This window comes from Vipera berus (genome assembly GCF_964194415.1).
Source record: "Vipera berus genome assembly, chromosome: 3".
In the NCBI taxonomy this organism is placed as follows: domain Eukaryota; kingdom Metazoa; phylum Chordata; class Lepidosauria; order Squamata; family Viperidae; genus Vipera; species Vipera berus.
In genome coordinates this window covers 149,357,434-149,371,104 of record NC_138204.1, presented here as the reverse complement: position 1 = coordinate 149,371,104, position 13,671 = coordinate 149,357,434, and the positions used below count along the sequence as shown (strand labels likewise).

Sequence of the window (13,671 nt, the reverse complement as noted above, 5' to 3'; positions counted from 1 at the left end):
TCCACTTTGAATCTCACCCCCTTCCACCTGCAAACTCTGTAAGCTCCATGGACTCCGTCACCCAAGTCACTGATAACAATGTTCAACAGCACAGAGTAAAAAGTAAAGGTAAAGGAAAATAATGTGGCAACACAAAGAGGATGTCAGCTCCAGTCTCTTAACTCTTCCTGTCATCATGAGTTGAAGGGTAAAGGGAAATCTTCTTTGGTCTTATAGGATTTCTACATGTTTACTGCTCAAGAAAAACAAAGACTAAAATCATTGGCACTACACTGACAGAAGACTCTCCAAGTTTCAAAAATGATCCCCCAAACTCATGAAAGGCAAAAAGGATGTCGATGAAAAAAATAAAACTGAGATGCCTGTCCTTCTCCTTCTTATGCTTAGCATGCTTAGAATCAGATTTATTTTATTTTTATTTTAATTCCATTTATATCCCGCCCTTCTCCGAAGACTCAGGGCGGCTTACAAGCTTAGCAGTAGCCTTCATTCTATGTATATGCCTGCTTGTTAGGGCTTTCACACACACCCCAAGCGGCATTATTACAAAGTCAGCTTAATTGCCCCCAAAAATCTGGGTCCTCATTTTACCTACCTCGGAAGGATGGAAGGCTGAGTCAACCTTGAGCCTGGTGGGATGCGAACCTGCACTGATTGCAGGCAGCTGGTGTTACTTAAGGAGGCATTAGCCCACTGCTCCACCAAGGCTCTTCTAGATATTTTTCCTACACCTAGAAAATATATAAGAAACAGTGTCTCCTGTCTTATGTAGTCCCATTTTCTTTTAAATATTTTTTTAAAAATAGTAACCATTAATTACATTTATTTGTAACAAACATGAATATTTGTAGGTGGAGAAAAGATGGAGATGGAACTAGAGCTTGAAAAACAAGAAAGAACTTCTGGGGTCCCAATTCTATTTAAAAATTCATTTTCTCATTGCTTTTTTTCTTCTTAGTAATAACTGCTGGTAAGAAGAGATAATTTAAAAGAAGAAAAAGCAACAAAAGACGCAATAAATAAATCTCTCTGCCTCAGTGGGAGTACAATGTGGTAAGAGTGGAACACAACATGGAAGCTGAATTTGGTTTGAATATTAGGGAACATTAAGTAGAGGCAATCAATAGAAAGAAATTTTTCTGATCCCTTTTTTTCCATGGCTGCCTCTATGCCACATCCCACATTAAAATTCCGACAAAGATTTTAAGGACTCAGATGGCTGCAGCCAAAAAGGAAAACAATGAGAAACTTTCTATAAGATTCTAATATATTACAAACCCAGATGAACAAGTATAATTTTAAACAAAGAAGGTGGGGGGATACTACTGTAACATTCTTTATTTTTTGATAAGGCAGCTAGCCTGGTTGTCCTCAGCAGTACATGAAACAGCAATTTGCAAATGTATTTCAGTAAAACTCAAACATGATCCTATACTCAATCTGTTCATTAATACATAGCATAATTTCGGATTTACTACTTAGACACAATTTCTGGACTCAGAATAGGAACAGATGATAAGCCCTAGCATAAGCAAGGAAAAAAAAATTAAAATCATTTTATTTAAAATAAATGTTTGAGATTGAGATTACTATTTAAATTTCGTGCAATTCAACGAAGGCAACACAAACACCTTGAAGGCAATGCAAACACCTTTAATTCCTCTCCGCTGCCAACTTTTAGACTGAGAAGGACCATGCCTTTATGAGAGAAAAATACATTTCAAAAATCCTGCTAATGCCCCTGCTAAAAAAAAATGTCCATCTGCAACTGATGGAAACAGCCCACCAAGAACTATTTAAAACAGTAAATTCCCTTTAAACCAAGCCTTTAAACTGAAAATGAGTTCTTAACTAACATACAGCAAACCATACTACCAGGATTCCCAAGTGACAATAATGGTGTTTGAAGTGTTAACTACTGCTGTTCACATTATATCCAAAATGAATATGATTTCTTTCCCTTGGATATAGTTGGAAGGCAAGGAATGGTTCTTCTAATTAATATTATAACACAGATTTTTAAAGCAAAATCTTCAAGCCATTTTAAAACTGTAACAATCAGAACAATAAAAATAGCAGAAAAAGAAAATGTCAAAATTTTCAAAGGCCCTGGAAACCCTAAAGATTTGGCACTAAAATAGCATCTGTGGATGCCAGAAAAAGGACTGCAAAGACCAGCATCACAACAGAAAAGGTGCCTTCATGGCCCAATCACCTCCCTGACATCTGAAAGCACCCAATTAGATTGTGGGCAAGCTTATTTGAAAAAAGATTATTAGCACTGAAAATAAAAATTGAAGGTGGGGCCTAAAAAAAGCCTGCTAACAAGAAAATGCATTTTTTTTCTCTTAAAAATAAAGCAATATTTTTATGTTTTGTTTTAATAAACAAGAGAAAATTTAGAAATCAGAATCACTGCGACCATGCACACTGAACCTTGCACACAATTCATTAAGTATTTAGAATCCTAATTTGGACAGTGCTATATTTCATTGTAAACCTTACTATAATTTCAAATACCACAACCATATTTCCTTACACGGCTGTGATTCATCAGTGTTATTATTAGCCATGAAGAGTACTAAGCAGAGAGAACCAATTTTACGCTCCCTGGTTCATTTTGGTTTTGTGCTGTTGTATTATTTAACTGGCTTATTTTATAGCACAACACTGAATAGGTAAGAGAAAGAAAAAAGAAAGCTCTTTAATCTCACTTGTGATCAAGAGACAATTTATCTTTCTCCAGCATTATTCTTTTGCTGCTTCTAATCTAGAACTACTACACAAACACAACAATGTGCCAATGACTGCACAAAGCATAACAGTAATACTTGACACTTGTTGAAAGCAAAACACCAGAAGAAAATTAAACAGCCTAAACTGTTAAGATATAAGATATTGTGTCACCTGTTTTTCAATCTCTGCATCTACATAATGTGTATCAATTCTGACTACAGGATTGGATAAGACAGGATTTTATTTCTGCACACTAGAAGCTCATAACTTTTACCATCCAACTGTTTTGCATCACGTTGCTATTATTATGGTGCAGAAGCATTCTAGTATGTACTATGGCAAGATTAACTTGCCAGGTTGGGAAAATAGCCCCCCCCCCATAGTCTTTCACACAACTCCAGAAATATGTGGGCAAATACAGGTAGTCCTCAAGTTACAACCACAATCAAGTCCAAAATTTCTGTGACTAAGTGAAACATTTGTTAAGTGAGTTTTGCACCTTTCCTTGCCACAGTTGTTAAGTGAATCACTGCAGTTGGTAAATTAGTAACAGGATTTTTAAGTGAAACTGGCTTCCCCATTGAATCTGCTTGTAAGAAGATTGCAAACGGTGATCACATGATCCCTGGATGACCGCAACCATCATAAATATGAACCAGCTGCCACGCATCTGAATTTTGATCATGTAACCATGGGGATGCGGCAATGGTCATAAGTGTGAAAAATGGTCGTAAGTCACTTTTTCAGTAATGTTGTAACTTTGAATGGTCACTAAATAATCTGTTGTAAGTTGAGGACTACCTGTACAGAGAAATTAAAAAGCAGAGGAATTACGTCTGTTAAAGAATATTTTCTGTAGAAAAATGTAACAAGTCCAGTAAACAACTCCCATTAGGCTTTTTATTTCTCATTGTATTTGCGCTATGTTTATGAATTGTTAATCTTTGTATAAATTAGGAGCTGGATTTTTAATGTTCAGCCTCAAATCATATTTCAATCATAAATATTTTTTACATTTACTGTCTCTTTATTGGGATGTTGGGGATGTAAAATTCATATTAACTGATCACTATTTTGTACAGTACTTTATTTGGAGCATTATATTTTATCTTTCTTATATATATGCCTTTTTATCAGGTTATATTTATGTTTTTAAATAAATGTCTGTAATTGGACATTTTAATGTTAAATAGGGATATCTGCGTTTTGTATTTTAATGTTTTGTAGAGAAGTGTAAATCTGTTTAACTTGTGTAAAATTGGTGTATCTCCCCAAAAAAGGCCAAATTGCCTAACCACTAAGCTCTGCAACCAGCAAATAAAATATTAAAGTTCCCCGCCCCCCTGATTTTATTATACATATAATATGCAGCACAAGACAAGGAAATCTGTTCTTCCTTCCAATTATAAAGGCTTGACATTGACGGGATGGGGGAGGGAGACGATGATACCTGGGAGGAGGCCAGCAATGTTGCCGAACGGCTGAGCGGTTCCTTGGCTGGGCCGCCAGACAGCTGTTTGGCGCGAAAGGCCTTAGGGAAGGGAACAGCGGCAAGGACGACCGCCGGGAGAACACCAGCGGGGAGGCATTAGGGAGGAGGCCAGCAGCACGGCCGACGCCCGGGAGGAAGCCAGGGGTGGCCTTACCTGAACTGTTACCAAATGCAGAGCTGCTGAACAGCTGCGGGTCCAACGAGCAGCTGATTGGCACAGGAGCATCACCCAGCAGTGTGTACTGAACGGCCAAACAGAGAAGAAAGCCAGAGGCCTGCGTTGCTGTTCTTAACACTAGCCACCGGATGCTGGTTGGGTAGGTGTGAGGTGGAGCAGGTGGGGAGGAATGTATGTAAGGTGCTGGGAGGAAATCACTCCTAGTGGTAACTTTGTTTGTGGTAATTAAACGCTGGTCAGAATGTTCTGGGGGGTTTTGCCAGCCACTTTGATGTCTACCACTTGTTTTCTGCGGGAACCAGGGGTTGGTAAAGACACTGAGACTCATTCCTGGTAAAACATAAGTCTTTGTTCCCACAATTTGAAATACCCCACAAGGACAAAAGAAAATGGATTTTTAATTGGAATCAAAGCAGAACTGTATGATCCTACTTTTGAATTAATCTAGTTTATCACATATCAGTTCACTGTTCACCACAGCAAAGTAACAAGTAAGGTCATTAAACTCTGGTCCTATATAATATGCTGATTATCATCTCACAACATGTGATTCAATGTAGCACAATTGGAATATTACAACCATACTTGAATAATGTTCATATTAGGGACAGGCAAACTTTGGGGGACTTATATCTAATATTTAGTACATCTTCAAAAAGTAACGAAGAAAGGATCCAAACTTTAAGTTTAACAATATCTGAGGTAATTCCTCATAATAGAAGACAAAATTAAAGAATGAAATTTTGCTTGCATTTGAGCTATTTCCTAGACATGATTTTTTTTTTTACTGAAAAGAATCAAAGGGTTAACAGGAAAGAAACCCATTTATGCAAGAGTAACGTGGTGGCTCAGTGGGTTAGGACGCTGAGCTCAGAAGATTGGCAGTTTGGCGGGTCGAATCCCGAGTGCCGCGTAGCAGAGTGAGCGCCTGTTACTCATCCCAGCTTCTGCCAACCTAGCAGTTCGAAAGCACGTAAAAATGCAAGTAGAAAAATAGGGACCACTACGGTGGGAAGTAACAGCGTTCCGTGCGCCTTTGGCATCTAGTCATGCCGGCCACATGACCATGGAGACGTCCTCGGACAAGCGCTGGCTCTTCGGCTTTGAAACAGAGATGAGCACTGGCCCCTAGAGTTGGAAACAACTAGCACGCATGTGCGGGGGAAACTTTTTACCTTTTACCTTTAACATCAGTTGGCCATGTGTCAAAATAAATATTGCACTGAGCAATCTATTTTCCGTTTGCTGCAATAAATGAAGGATTTGTTGATACAGCAAACTCATAATTTTGAAACTGGATTTTACTGGTACATAAAATATGATCCCTAATTTACTACATTCAGGCTTTGAAAACGTTGACCTATAATGGGCCTAAGGGACCCAATGCTAACTACACAGACAGCTAAACGTTACAAAAACTCTTAAGAAGCAAAGTTCTATTACTCAATTCTACATATGAGAAAATTGAAAAACAGCTACTCTTAGTAAACCTTTCCATTGGATATTAACTCAATAAGCAGCCTTCAAATTTGTATTTGATACAGACTGCATGAAGACAAATTTGTATACTGCTTTTTCAACATCTTGTCAAGTAAAAATTGAGTTAATTTATCATTCCAAATAGCTCCAGAATTATTTCCATAATTGTACATTTTATATTCATTTAAAATAGTATTATAACTCTTAACCAAATGAGGTAGTAGAATAATAGTATTCAAGGTGAGCAATTAAAAAACCCTTATTTCACTTATGAATTCATCAGTAGCATTAAACAATGTTATCTCTCAGCCTCAAACTTAGTTTGAATACTTAAAAATTTGGGAATACTTTTCCTGGCAACATATATTATAAACTGAAATTTAAAGTTATAGTTAGAAAAATGAATATTCAGCCCATTGCCACTTGCACAGTTGTTTAACTACAAAATATATATCAACAACATTTATAATAGTGCTAAATTACTAGATTTTGTGTTCAATAAATTATTCTGAGTCAGTTACAAAACTCTTTTTAATGCTGATACCCATTCACATGATAGCTTCATCTTTTTCCTGGTCAGAATGTAGAATTAAACACCAACTTTGGAAGAACAGTGTCTTTCATATTACAACCTGGTATACAAGTTCCATTGCTAATTGAAAGTACAGCTATTTTTAGATTTATAATGGAAGTGAATAAAAAACAGGGATACTTAATAAAAGAACTGGAGCACTATAGACTCCTGGTGTTTTAGCTGCTAATTTATAAATCCAAATAGCTCCAGATTAAAGAAAATATAAAATGTATGCCAGAATCACAGGCTTAAATTTAAAGAATAGAAACAAACTTCAGTCCTCAGTTCTTACTGGAATTCAAAATAATTAGTTCAAAGGAATATTTTTTTTAAAAATTAAGATATGTATAAAGATATCAGAGATAGCTCCCCTAGTTCTTTTAGACCTCTTGGTGGTCTTCAGTGTCATTGATTATGGTATGCAGAGGAGCCAATTGTTTCATGTTCACAAGGAAAAACTCCAATACCAGACTAAGCCATTAACAAAGCAATAAACAAATAAAAACCATCTGTCCTTCCCAAAGAAGACTGATTTCCAACCATTACAGTGCATGGGAACTGAAAGAAGTGCAAGAATTTGAACCTTAAAATAACTATAATCAGATCTTGCAAACCACCAATCCTTTAAACTGCGTTACCAGCTGCTGCTGTTCAAATAATCTACTACCTGAACTCTCTTTCAGACAGATCAGTAGATCAGTGTTAACGGCACCATCGACATAAGAAAGAATGCAACAAGAGAATGTGGACATTCATATATCATACTCATTCTTCCATTTCTTTTACTTTTTAAAAAAAATAAGTTGGCCTTCGAAAGTCCTAGGTTGCTGGGTTGAATTTTTCAGTTGATTTTGGACATTTGTTGAGGTTTTTTAGAAAAGAGGAATCAATGCCAAGAGCCTAGCAGAGATCCAGAGATTAGTGTTCCATACTATGAACAGGGGGAAAAAATATGTCACTGAAAATAATTGTTTTGCTTCCATATCTCAGTCATGAGAACTTAGGAGGCTTCACAAGGTTGTAAAAATATAATTGGAGCCATACAAAGTGTGTGTCCTGCCCTCTCAAGAGAAAAATACGTATCCACCCCCATGACTCTCACATTAAGTCTTTGTGTAGACAGAGAATGACAGCAAAATCACAGATTATGTATGTTGAATTAGAGTAAAATTCTTATATATTTTTTCACTTCTAATCTTTGCTCATCATAATTAGAAAATAATGATATTTCCTGGTAAATACAATTGTTATTAAAAGAAGGGAAATGTATGCTTACCATATCTCACTGAACAATCTTCTTTAGAATTTTCTGCTTGGTTTTCAAATATATCTGCAGACCATTTACGCTTCTCACCTGCAGGAAGAAGATAATGTATACTACCTTATTTTCTTATTTTCTTAAATACCTTGTAAAGGAAGAAAGCTTACCAACAAGTATTTAATTTTTCTTCATGTATTAATGGCTATTGTATCTGAATAAAAATTATCCAATAGTTTTAAAGAATTTTTAAGCGGCTCATAATTTCATACTATGATACAATTATACCATAACAATTTTTTTAATTATTGACATAAATAATAAAAAATCTGAACAAGAGTAAAATAGTAGATAAAATAACATAAAAAAGATTTTTCTATGAATCATGAAAAACACTGAAAATGCACGTACAATTAGGTTTTGCAGCTGTTAGAACAACAGCAATATTTTTTTGCCTCTTCTCAGCAATAGTTATCCTGAGATGTACTGGATATTTACACAATCAGATCAAATACAATTTTGTACTTTCTTGAATACTTGATCTTTTTAAAATCCAGGTAGAACACAAACCAGCAGTGTTAGTTTGTATTGCTAATTCCTCACTGCAAGAGGTCCCCAACCATGGTGTCTAACTACTGCAAATACAGGTAGTCCTTGACTTATGATCACAATTGAGTTCAAAATTTTTGTTGCTAAGTGAAACATTTGTTAAGTGAATTTTGCTCCATTTTACAATCTTTCTTGCCACAGTTGTTAAGTGAATCACTGCAGTTGTTAAATTAGTAACACGGTTAAGGGAATCTGGTTTCCCCATTTATTTTGCTTGTCACAAGGTCACAAAAGGTGATCACATGATCCCAGGACACTATAATGGTCATAAATATGAGCCAGTTCCCAAGTGTCTGAATTTTGATTAGGTGTACACGGGGATGCTGCAATGGTCGTAAGTGTGAAAAGGGATCAAAAGTCACTTTTTTCAGTGTTGTTGTAACTTCGAACAGTCACTAAATTGACTGTTGTAAGTTGAGGTCTATCTTTAGTTCTAGGGAAGGAGAGAAAGCTTCTGTTCAAATATTTTTGTGTAATACAGTGTCCTCTAAGTTTAAACATTGATGCTTTGGAGTGATGTACTCAGTGTCCCCTCACATTGTGAGAGGAGCAACAAATACGTTGGATGAATAAATCAATAAAAACAAATGTTTGGCTCTTTGTTTGGCTATTCAGCAATTAGAATACAAAATTCTAAAAATGGATCAGGGTTTTTTAATGTTGGGAGCACAATTTCCAAAATTCTCAGCCAGCATGATTAGTACCTAACTTGTACTATTACTTTTGATATTCTTATTGCAGTACATTTAGATAGAACTGTTTGTTACTATCTTCCTTTATTAATAAGGTTGTTTTTTACTACATCAGTGTTAGTCCTTATTTACTGAAGATTCACCTATTTTCTGTCAATACATATATACATGCAATTAGCTATGGTTTAACATAGTTCAATTATTCTGTTGAGCTCTTAGAACAGTTCTTAAAGGAACGTAAGGATCCTATTCTGTCCATGAAAACATGCCAGGCAATTTTCCACCATGTACATCCTTACTTGAATAAAATTTGAGTAATTTTCAAAGCACTTAGTTCCATGAGGCATGTTCAATTGCCACACAAACTTGATACAGCACCACTTCTCACAATTCTCTCCATGTTCATTCAATGCAGCAAACATTTCTATAGATAATGCTTATGAATATTAAACAATTTTGAGTTGTTTCAAGTAAATGGAAACAATCTTTATGCAGGAATTATGATTTCAGACAGTAAAAACACTTAAAAGCACTGTCTTACTCATAAAAAATGTACCTGTTGAATGATAATTAAACTGCCTTTAATTTGCCACTAAATTAAATATAATCATTAAAGGAACATCTTAAGAACAACTTCTTACTCCTATCATATAATATCTCTCAAGGTCACTTTCTTTGGTAACTTAATAAAAAGTTACATCATTGTTCTCTATCCATCTGTAGGAGAATTACCTCATTGATCAAAAATAATGGTCCATGCTTGCAATTACCAAATTATTCATAATAAAAACTATTACACTATTAAAAACAAAATATGTGATTCACAAATAAAGCAATGTTTTTAATGATTTATTTTACCACAAGGCAAAGTTTATTTCACACTCTGTTCTAAAAATATTATATAGTTAATACAAAATATTCAGAATATTCATAAGAATGGTATACAAGAAGCAATGATTACATACAACTGAAATTCTATCCCATATTCATCATGTGATTCCCAGGCTACAATAAGGTGAATTCACTCCTTTAAGTAAGATTCCTACAAATTCTTTTCTTCGCATTATTACCCTTTTTTTTGCTGATTTGCACAATCACACCCACCTTATTTCAAGAGCTAATAAAGGTGAATTTATCTTTAGTTTCAGATTTGAATAAGGAGCACCCTATATGAGCTATAACACATTTTTAACATATAATTATCAGTTACTTGAAACACTCTTATTTGTACTTTTATTCTCTTTCTTAAAGCTCAAATTATTGAGAAGAAAGATTCATTCAGAAAGCATTCTAGGCTTTGAACAAAAAGATGATTTTTATTGCTAATGAAGTATTCAGGCCAAGAATTAGCTTTTACATTTTAAGGATGTCAAGCATTTCAGAAACAAGTGACTAAAATTAAGTAGCTGTTGAGCAGTAACTGTTTTGTAAAGACAAAAATATTTATAAATGAATGCATATATAATATAATATGTCCATACAACTAAATAGGTTATTACTTGTTCTGATTAACTTTGAAAATGCCCATGTACTTCACGATGAGCCCAGAATTGTTATTTGATCTGTCCACACTTGTATACCAGTCATGAATATGCTTAAGGGTCTTAGTGAAATTTCTAAGGAAAAAGGATTGGGATACAGAATGGGAGTTTTCCTTGTGGTCCATGGTTCCCTTTGTTCCCTCTCCCCCCAGGAAAGTTGCAGGAAATTCTGTGAGTCAGACAAGGAAGAGGAGGAGACTTCAAAGGGCTCTGCTGAAGATCATGAGAGGAAGGAAAACAGTGCCAGCCTATGTTATTTGTGAAAAGGAGGATCACCCAACAGGTCATGGACTGTCTAGTCTAGTACTATTTTAAAAACTTATAGAACAAATTATTTATTTAAACCTTTTCTAATGGTTTTTCTAATAGAATCTGACTAATTCCAAGATGGCAATCTCTCCCACATGTGTGGCAGTATTATCAAGAAATTCCTCTATTTCATACTCAGCAATCTAGCTATTCCCAATGGTGGCCCCTAGATTTTCATGGCTGATCATAAAGTAAGGGCACTTGATACAACTAAAGGGTTACAATGCCTCCTTACAATGCCTCTTTCATTTTTAGACGAAGGTCCATCCACTCCTAAAATACTTTCAATTATCAGTTCAAGTGTCCATGAATCTGATTTGTACACAAATGCATTTACTGTATAATGGCTAATAGAGGCATTTTCCATATGAGTCAGACCAATCATTTGGGTGTTGAGTTACACAGTACTTAGATTAGATCACTGCCCATAAGAAAATGGACCAACTCATATGATAAATGCATTTGGAGTGACTGAATGTATGTAGAATACTTACACAGGAAAGCAGTTTATCTATAGCTGCTATCATATCTGTTTCAGTCCTAAGAGCAAATACCAAGGGAGTCAAAAAATGCTTTTACAACAGCTTATATTATTCATTTCTCAAACTGAGAATCAATCCACAATATTTTTTCTATTCATAAGAATGCAAAGTTAACGTATCTCATTGTTTTGTAATTTCACATAACGGAAGTTTCACTCACACGCTCATTCATTCCAACTTTCTTACATTCGTTAATTAAACCAACATGTGTTAAATAAATGATATCCACTTTTTAGTCTGAAAATAAATTCCACCTGCACAGCTTCCAAAGCTACTGGCTATGTAGTCAGATTTTTAGTAAATGTGCTATAGACTAATTTAGTCAACTTCCACACTTATGTGCCTATATCACTATCCCACTGATGATGCTTTTTACATATTATGTTGAAAGCTGCTGGCCTTTGAAAACATTTGTAAGAAGTATTTAATTCCAACCATCACAGCAAGACTATTGAGAAAATTGCTCTTAATTACAGCATTATAAAATGATCAAACTCAAATTACCAAAGGGTGTGTATGAGTGATCTGAGTCATGTGATGGTTTTGCAAGTGAGTTTAATCCTCTATTCAAATCCTCCCCCAAATGGGGAAGTCCTGTTCTTATCTCTGAGAAAATTAGGACACTGCAAATGGGTTGGGGAATGGGTGGGCAAGAGTAAGATCCAGTTTTATATATTGCATGAGGTACGGCTTTTTTTGTCATAGAACGCTCAGAACGGAGTTCCGGCACCTTTTTTGGATGGAACCTTGTAGGGTAGGCAAGGTGGGTTGTATGACATGTGTGAGTTCCGGCACCTTTTTCTTTTACAAAAAAAGCACTGGCATGAGGGGTCTGAGATAGCACATCTGCTTCAGATTATTTTATGTATAAATTACTTCTTTATTTGAAGAGTTAGCAAATTCTGAGGAACAAGGGCTGCAGCTCACTCTTCCAATGAAGACATGTCATTGCAGGAAGTCTGTTGATGTCAGACAAAAGAGTTAATGTTTTTCTACATTTTTATGGATGGGAATGACAATCCAGACATTGATGGCTTGCCATCCAGAAGCTTTCTGCTCTTATTTCTTCTTTTATTTTGGAGAAATAAAGACTTTTTCTATTGCGTTTCAATGGTAACATCTTAGGTTCTGGAATGTCTACGGGTGTCCTTCTTGCTTTACATCAGGGGTGTCAAGCTGCTGCCCCATGGGCCAGATGCGTCACGACGAAACCGCACCCACCCCATTGCCGGCAATGGGGAAAAAGCTGTGATATGTTGCGTGACGTCAAGTGATGTCAGGAGTTTGAATGTCTGCTTTACATCATAGTGTATTATATATAAAGCAGTGATAATAAACACAAAGTGTTTAACTGCTACATAAGCCACTCATATCAGATCATTCTAGAATAAGCTAGAATAAGAATGAACCATGCCAACAAGTATGCCGGCACAGAAAAGCAGATTGTCAGAACATGATAAAATCTTTAATTTGGAGGGGAAACTTAACTTTTAAAAAAGAATTTTTATTTTTAAAATAAATTAAAATTATTGTTTTTTGCACTGATTCAGAATGATTTCTCTATCAGCTCCCTGTTGGGCAATTTGAAGGTTGCTGTCAGTTTTCTCTTCAACCCTACCATCTCTGTCTTTGATGATACATAGGGGCAATTTTTTAAAAAAGTGCTTCATAGGTAACCTGCTGAAATTAATCAGATGAAACCTATAAACAATCTACCATTCCTGTTATTTTCTATTCCTTTTGGCAAAAAAAAAGGAAGCAGTTTTAAGAGTTTTGATGTTTCTCCATTATAGGCTATTCTTCAATATTTGTATTCAAAAGGTTAAACTGAATTGTTACATTAAATTCTCAAATTCAACTGGATTCTATCAGTTTCACAGAAATTGTATTTAGAATATTTATTCAAAAAGGTGAGGTTCTTCAATTAGTATACTTAATATTTAGAAGACTATGGAGGCAGAGTTCTTTAAGACAGATGCTACTGACAAAGAAAACTTGCAGGCACCTTGCTGTAGATAATTCAGACAAAAGGCTACAAAAGAAATCAAGCAATCAATAATGTTTGCTTTTGCCTTACTATCATGAGTTAGGATGAAGGCCCATGAGCTGAAAATGTGAGACACAAGTAGCTCTGTAATGCCAACAATGAAGAGATGATGGTACAGGAGAAGGATACAGTCAATGGGCCTTTTGAAATTTCTTACCCAAATTCCATGAGGATATATTGGAAAGATGAGAAGTGGCAGCATTAAGACTTTGGG

At 35.4% G+C, this 13,671-nt stretch overlaps 1 protein-coding gene across 4 annotated transcripts in view; it reads right to left on the bottom strand.

Moving 5' to 3' along the window:
* The window catches only part of ATXN1 (ataxin 1), a 234,641-nt gene that overhangs the window by 95,432 nt on the left and 125,538 nt on the right, over positions 1 to 13,671 (bottom strand). For all 4 annotated transcript variants that reach the window (XM_081325120.1, XM_081325124.1, XM_081325122.1 and 1 more), the window contains exon 5: positions 7,736 to 7,813. The gene's annotated coding sequence lies outside the window, so the exon portion shown is untranslated. The remainder of the gene's footprint in view (positions 1 to 7,735; positions 7,814 to 13,671) is intronic.